The sequence below is a fragment of the Rhinopithecus roxellana genome, chromosome 10, assembly GCF_007565055.1.
Source record: "Rhinopithecus roxellana isolate Shanxi Qingling chromosome 10, ASM756505v1, whole genome shotgun sequence".
NCBI lineage: Eukaryota > Metazoa > Chordata > Mammalia > Primates > Cercopithecidae > Rhinopithecus > Rhinopithecus roxellana.
The window spans coordinates 52,678,578-52,685,080 of record NC_044558.1 but is presented as its reverse complement, the minus strand read 5'-3'; the positions used below and the strand labels follow the sequence as shown (position 1 = coordinate 52,685,080).

At 40.0% G+C, this 6,503-nt stretch overlaps 1 pseudogene; it reads left to right on the top strand.

Moving 5' to 3' along the window:
• The first annotated feature begins 474 nt into the window (after positions 1–474).
• On the top strand, positions 475–1,091 carry LOC104675076 (annotated as a pseudogene).
• Positions 1,092–6,503: the final 5,412 nt, after the last annotated feature.

Sequence of the window (6,503 nt, the reverse complement as noted above, 5' to 3'; positions counted from 1 at the left end):
GAGTAGGAAGCCTAAGGAGACAATGAAGTTTGAAACATCACTTCAAGAAGTGGAAAAGGGATTTGACCAAAGACAGAAGAAGGGGTTATGGAGCAGGAAGGGGAGCCCAGAGAAGACCCTTGACTTAGAGTGATAGCAATTGGAAAATTGTGTGATATTTGCCAGTGTGATCAGAAGCTCAGGGAAAGTCTAGATGTGGAGACAAACTCCAGGGAGTGTGAAGGGAAGATAGCGATGCAAGGAAGTTGAGAAAACTGGTTTTTTAAAAAGTTATTTGATGGAGGCCAGGCATGGTGGCTCATGCCTGTAATCCCAACACTTTGGGAGGCTGAGGTGGGCGGATCACTTGACGCCAGGAGTTCAAGACCAGCCTGGCCAACATGGCAAAACCCCCTTCTCTACTAAAAATGTATATGTTAGCCAGGTGTGGTGGTGCACGCCTGTAGTTCCAGCTACTTGGGAGGCTGAGGGTCCATGGGGAATATCTTTACCAACCTCTTTAAGGGTGTTTTTGGCAGAAAAGAAATACTTGTCCTCATGGTGGGCCTGGATGCTGCAGGCAAGATGATGATTCTGTATAAGCTGAAGCTGCGTGAGATTGTGACCACCATTTCCATCACAGGCTTCAATGCAGACCCATGGAGTCTAAGAACATCAGCTTCACTGTGTGGTACATGGCAGGCCAGCACAAGATCTGGCCTCTGTGGTGCCACTACTTCCAGAATACATAAGGCCTGATCTTTATGGAGGACAGTAGTGACAGAGAGCACATGAACAAGGTCCATAAGGAGCTCATGAGGATGTTGGCTAAGGATGAGCTCTGGAATGTGGTCCCCCTGGTGTTCACCAACAAGTAGGCTCTCCTCAACACCATGAATACCACTGAGATCACAGACAAGCTGGGGCTGCATTCCCTGCTCCACAGGAACATTCAGGCCACCTGTGGCGCCCGTGGTGACCAGCTCCATGAAGGACTGGACTGGTGTCCAGTAAGCTCCAGAACTAGAAGTGAATGTGACACCCTTCTCCATCTCCCTCTCCTCTTAAAATGTCTGCTTTACTCCCATGTGGCAAAGAACTCTGTGCTGTGAGTGCCAAAAACTGCCTTTGTGGTTTGGTTTATTGTGTGCATTGCACTGTGCTGTAAATGTGGCAGATGAAGCCTGTGGCCAGGCTTTTCATTAAACGTAAATAGATTTTGTTTCCAACAAGACAGTTTCTGGTAGTCACGTGCAAGATTACTCAGTGTTTTTTTTTTTTTTTTTTTTTTTTTTTTTTAATTGTAAAGAGTAAAATCAACTCAGTGCTGGTCAGTGCTGAGAGGGGATGTAGGCCCATGGACACCTGGCCTCTGGGAGTCACTGAGTTGGGATTACTGGATGCACCCCTGGCTTTAGAGCTGTGTTGAGATCCATTTTTGTGGTTGGTGTTAAGCCTGAACTCAGCCATTTTAAAAATTGTTAAAAATCTAACTTGAGAACACTTGAACACACAGAAGGGAGATCCTGCCCAGTGTGGGTTTGCAGTTATGGCCTGGATGCTAGTCACCAGCTTGGCTGTTCCCCTCAGGAATGTGAGGTGGTGGCATGTCAGACCACATCAATTCTGCATGATTGCAATAGAGATCCCTGTGACTCACCTGTCCTTGGGTCACTTTGCATCCCATAGCCTTGTGCTTGTCCCTGTGCTTCCATGGCTCCTAAAGGCTGGGCTAGGAGCTCATTGCCAGCCCACTCTCTGCTAGGCTGCTCAGCTGCCCATCCACCTGCCCACAGCCAGCTCAGGGGACACAGGCCCCACCTGTCCCTTGGTAAGCATGTGGCCAGAGTGAGCTCATTGCCTCCAGCACTGACACTCTCAGACATATTGGTGGGATGTCTTTGGCCTCAGCAGCAGGAGTGTGCGTGAGCCAGGCAGGCCATGCTTCTAAACCTACAGACCCTTGGAAGTACCCTATCTCCATGTATGACATAGCTTTCTCTCCCTTAGCTTGCAAGAGTCCCATTTGCTATCAAAAAAAGATGACCTCTACTTTTTCTTTTGTATTTTGATAAACACTGCAGAAGCTGGAGCTGTTCAATTATCTTGGGTAAAACCTCAGAACTGGTCTGTTTGATGTCAGGGAACCTTACTTGTTTCAATACACAATTAGTAAAAGAAAATAAATCGCTCTTCAAAATAGATTTCTCCTCTGTCATAGCAGATACACTGAAGCTGCAATTATGACATAGTTACCCTTTGCAAAATTGCTTATAAACTTACCTTCTCCTCATTGAAATGAATGGGAGTCTTCATGGCTGACTTTGCTGTCAGTGTAGTTTCTGAACAGCTGCTAGAAGCAGATTGGACATCTTGGACCCACTCAGGACACCAGATGCCCTGCATTAGGGGACTCCTTAGGACTGTTTAAAGCATGGAATTGAGAGGAAGCTTTAACTCAACAGCAGAGGAAGTTTTAGTGTGGTCAAAGAGGCCACTAAAAATACTTTGTATGTACTAGTTTCCTGTGACTTCTGTGACAAATTACTACAAATGCAGGAGCTTAAAACAACACAGGATTTATTTTTTTAAAGTTTTGGAGGCCAAAAGTCAGAAACCAAGGTATTTTCAGGACTGTGCTCCTTCTGCAGGCTTCAAGGCAGATTCTGTTTCCTTCCCTATTTCAGTTTCTAGAGGTCACCTGCATTGTTTGAGTATGGCCCCTTCATTTCCTATTCCTTACCTCCAATCTTTTGCTTCTGTCATATCTTCTATTGAGTCTGATCTTTCTGCCTAGCTCTAATAAGGACCCTTGTGATTCCATTAGTGATACCTGGATAATCTAGGATCATCTGTTCTTTTCTTTCTTTTCTTTGTTTCTTTGTTTCTTTCTTTCTTTGTTTCTTTCTTTCTTTCTTTCTTTGTTTCTTTCTTTCTTTCTTTCTTTCTTTCTTTCTTTCTTTCTTTTCTTTCTTTCTTTCTTTCTTTCTTTCTTTCTTTCTTTCTTTCTTTCTTTCTTTCTTTCTTTCTTTCTTTCTTTTTCTTTCTTTCCTTCTTTCTTTCTTTCTTTCTTTCTTTCTTTCTTTCTTTCTTTCTTTCTTTCTTTCTTTCTTTCTTTCTTTCTTTCTTTTTCTTTTCTTTTCTTTCTAATTTTAGGTTTTGGGGTACATGTGCAGGTTTGTTATATAGGTAAACTGGTGTCACAGGAGTTTGTTCTGTAAATGATTTCATCACCCAGGTACTAGACCTAGTGCCCAACAGTTATTTTTTGTTTCTCTCCCTTCTCCCAAACTCTACCCTCCAGTAGGCCCCATGTCTGTTGTTCCCCTCTTGGTGTCCATTTGATCTCATTATTTAGCTCCCACTTGTAAGTCACAACATGTGGCATTTGGTTTTCTGTTTCTGTGTCAGTTTGCTAAGGATAATGGCCTCCAGCCCCATCCATGTTCCTGCAAAGGACATGATCTTGATCTTTTTATGGCTGCATAGTATTCCACGGTATATATGTATCACATTTTCTTTAATATGTCATTAATGGGCATTTAGGTTGATTCCGTGTGTTTGCTATTGTGACTAGTGCTCCAGTGAACATATGTGTGCATGTGTCTTTATGGTAGAACAATTTATATTCCTTTGGGTATACACCCAGTAATGGGATTGCTGGGCTGAATGGTAGTTCTGTTTTTAGCTCTTTGAGGAATCACCACACTGCTTTCCACAATGGCTGAACTAATTTACACTCTCACCAACAGTGTATAAGTGTTCTCTTTTCTTCACAACCTTGCCAGCATCTGTTATGTTTTGACTATTTAGTAATAGCCATTCTGACTGGTGTGAGATGGTATCTCATTGTGGTTTTGCTTTGCCTTTCTCTAATTATGAGTGATACTGAGCTTTTTTACCCCGTATGTTTGTTGACCCTATTTATGTCTTCTTTTAAAAACTGTCTGTTCATGTCCTTTGCCCACTTTTTAATGGGGTTGTTTTTTTCTTGTAAATTTATTTAAATCCCTTATAGATGCTGGATATTAGACTTTTGCCAAATGTATAGTTTCCAAATACTTTCTCCCAATCTGTAAGTTGTCTGTTTACTTTGTTAATGGTTTCTTTTGCTATGCAGAAGCTCTTAAATTTAATTATATCCCATTTGTCAATTTTTGCTTTTGCTGTGATTGCTTTTGGGATCTTCCTCATGAAATCCTTGCTAGTTCCTATGGTATTGCATAGGTTGTCTTCCAGGGTTTTTACAGTTTTGGGTTTTATATTTAAGTCTTTAACCCATCTTGAGCTGATTTTTGTATATGGTGTAAGGAAGGGGTCCAGTTTCATCTTCTGAATATGGCTAGTCAAATATCCCAGCAACATTTATTGAATAGGCAGCCCTTTTCTCATTGGTTGTTTTTGTCAGCTTTGTCGAAGATCAGATGGTTGTAGGTGTGCAGCCTTATTTCTGGGCTCTTTAGTCTGTTCTATTAGTCTATGTGTCTATTTTTGTACTGGTATTGTGCTGTTTGGATTACTGTAGCCCTGTAGTATGGAAGTCAGGTAACATAATACCTCCAGCTTTGTTCTTTTGGCTTAGGATTGCCTTGGCTATTCAAACTTCTTTTTTTTGGTTCCATATGACTTTTAAAATAGTTTTTCTAGTTTTGTGAAGAATGTCATTGGTAGTTTAATAGGAATAGGATCAAATCTGTAAACTGCTTCAGGTAGTATGGCTATGTTAACAATATTGATTATTTCTATCCATGAACATGGAATGTTTTTCCATTTATTTGCGTCATCTCTGATTTATTTGAGCAGCATTTTGTAATTCACATTGTAGGGATCTTTCACCTCCCTGGTTAGCTGTATTCCTGGGTATTTTATTCTTTTTGTGGCAATCGTGAATGAGTTTGCATTCCTGATTTGGCTCTTGGCTTGGCTGTTGTTGGTGTATAAGAATGCTAGTGATTTTTGTACATGAATTTTGTATCCTGAAACTTTGCTGAGATTGTTTAACAGGGGAAGGAGCTTTTGGGCTATGACTCCGGGGTTTTCTAGATATGGAATCATGCTGTCCGCAAACAGGGTTAGTTTGACTTCCTCTTTTCCTATTTGGATGCCCTTTATTTCCTTCTCTTGCCTGATTTCTCTGGTCAGAACTTCCAATACTATGTTGAATGGAAGTGGTGAGAGGGGGCATCTTTGTTTTGTGCTGGTATTCAAGGGGAATGCTTCTAGCTTTTGCTCATTCAGTGTTATGTTGGCTGTAGGTTTGTTATAGATGGCTCTTACTAGTTTTGGGGTATGTTCCTTCAATACCTAGTTTATTGAGAGTTTTTAACATGAAGGGATGTTGAATTTTATTGAAAGTCTTTTCTGCATCTATTGAGATCATGTGATTTTTCTCTTTCATTCTGTTTATATGATGAATCACATTCATTGATTTGCATATGGTGAACCAGCCTTGCCTCCCAGGCATAAAGCCTACTTGACTGTGGTGGATTAGTTTTTTGATGTGCTGCTGGATTTGGTTTGCAAGTATTTTGTTTAGGATCTTTACATCAATGTTTATCAAGGATATTAGCCTGAAGTTTTCATTTATTTTTGTGTCTCTGACAGGTTTTGGTATCAGGGTGATGCTGGCCTCAAAGAATAACGTGGGGAGGAGTCCTTCCTCTTCAACGTTTTGGAATAGTTTCAGTAGGAATGGTGGCAGCTCTTCTTTTTACATTTAGTAGAATTAAACAATCCTATGCAAAAAGAGCAAAGTTGGAGGCATCACATTACCTGATTTCAAATTTTACTACAAGGCTATAGTAATCCAAACAGCATGGTACTGGTGTAAAAATAGACACATAGATCAACAGAACAGAATAGAGAATAGAAATAAAGTCACATAGCTATAACCACCTGATCTTTGGCAAGTTGATAGAGATATACAATGGGGAAAGGACACTCTGTTCAATAAATGGTGCTGGGAAAATTGGATAGCTATATGCAGAAGAATAAAATTTGATTCCTATCTCTCAACATATACAACAGCTAACTCAAGATAGATTAAATACTTAAATATAAGACCTGAAGCTATAAAAATTCTAGAAGAAAACTTAGGGAAAACTCTTCAGGACATTGACCTATGCACACAAGAATTGACTAAGACCTTAAAAGCAAATGTGACAAACCCACAAATAGACAAATGGGATTTAATTAAAGTAAAAAGCTTCTGCACAGCAAAAGAAATGATCAATAAACATCCAACTTACACAATGGGAGAAAATATTTGGAAACTGTGCTTCTGACAAAGGACTAAATATTCAGAATCTACAACAAACTCAAACAACTAAACAAGAAAAAAAAGAAATAACCTAATTAAAAAGTGGGCAAAGGACATGAACAGAAAATTCTCAACAGAACAATAAACATGCAAAAATACTGAACATCACTTATTATCAGAGAAATGCAAACTAAAACCACAATAAGAGACCATCTCACGCCAGTCACAGTGGCTATTCCTAAAAACTAAAGAAAAAAAAATCCGA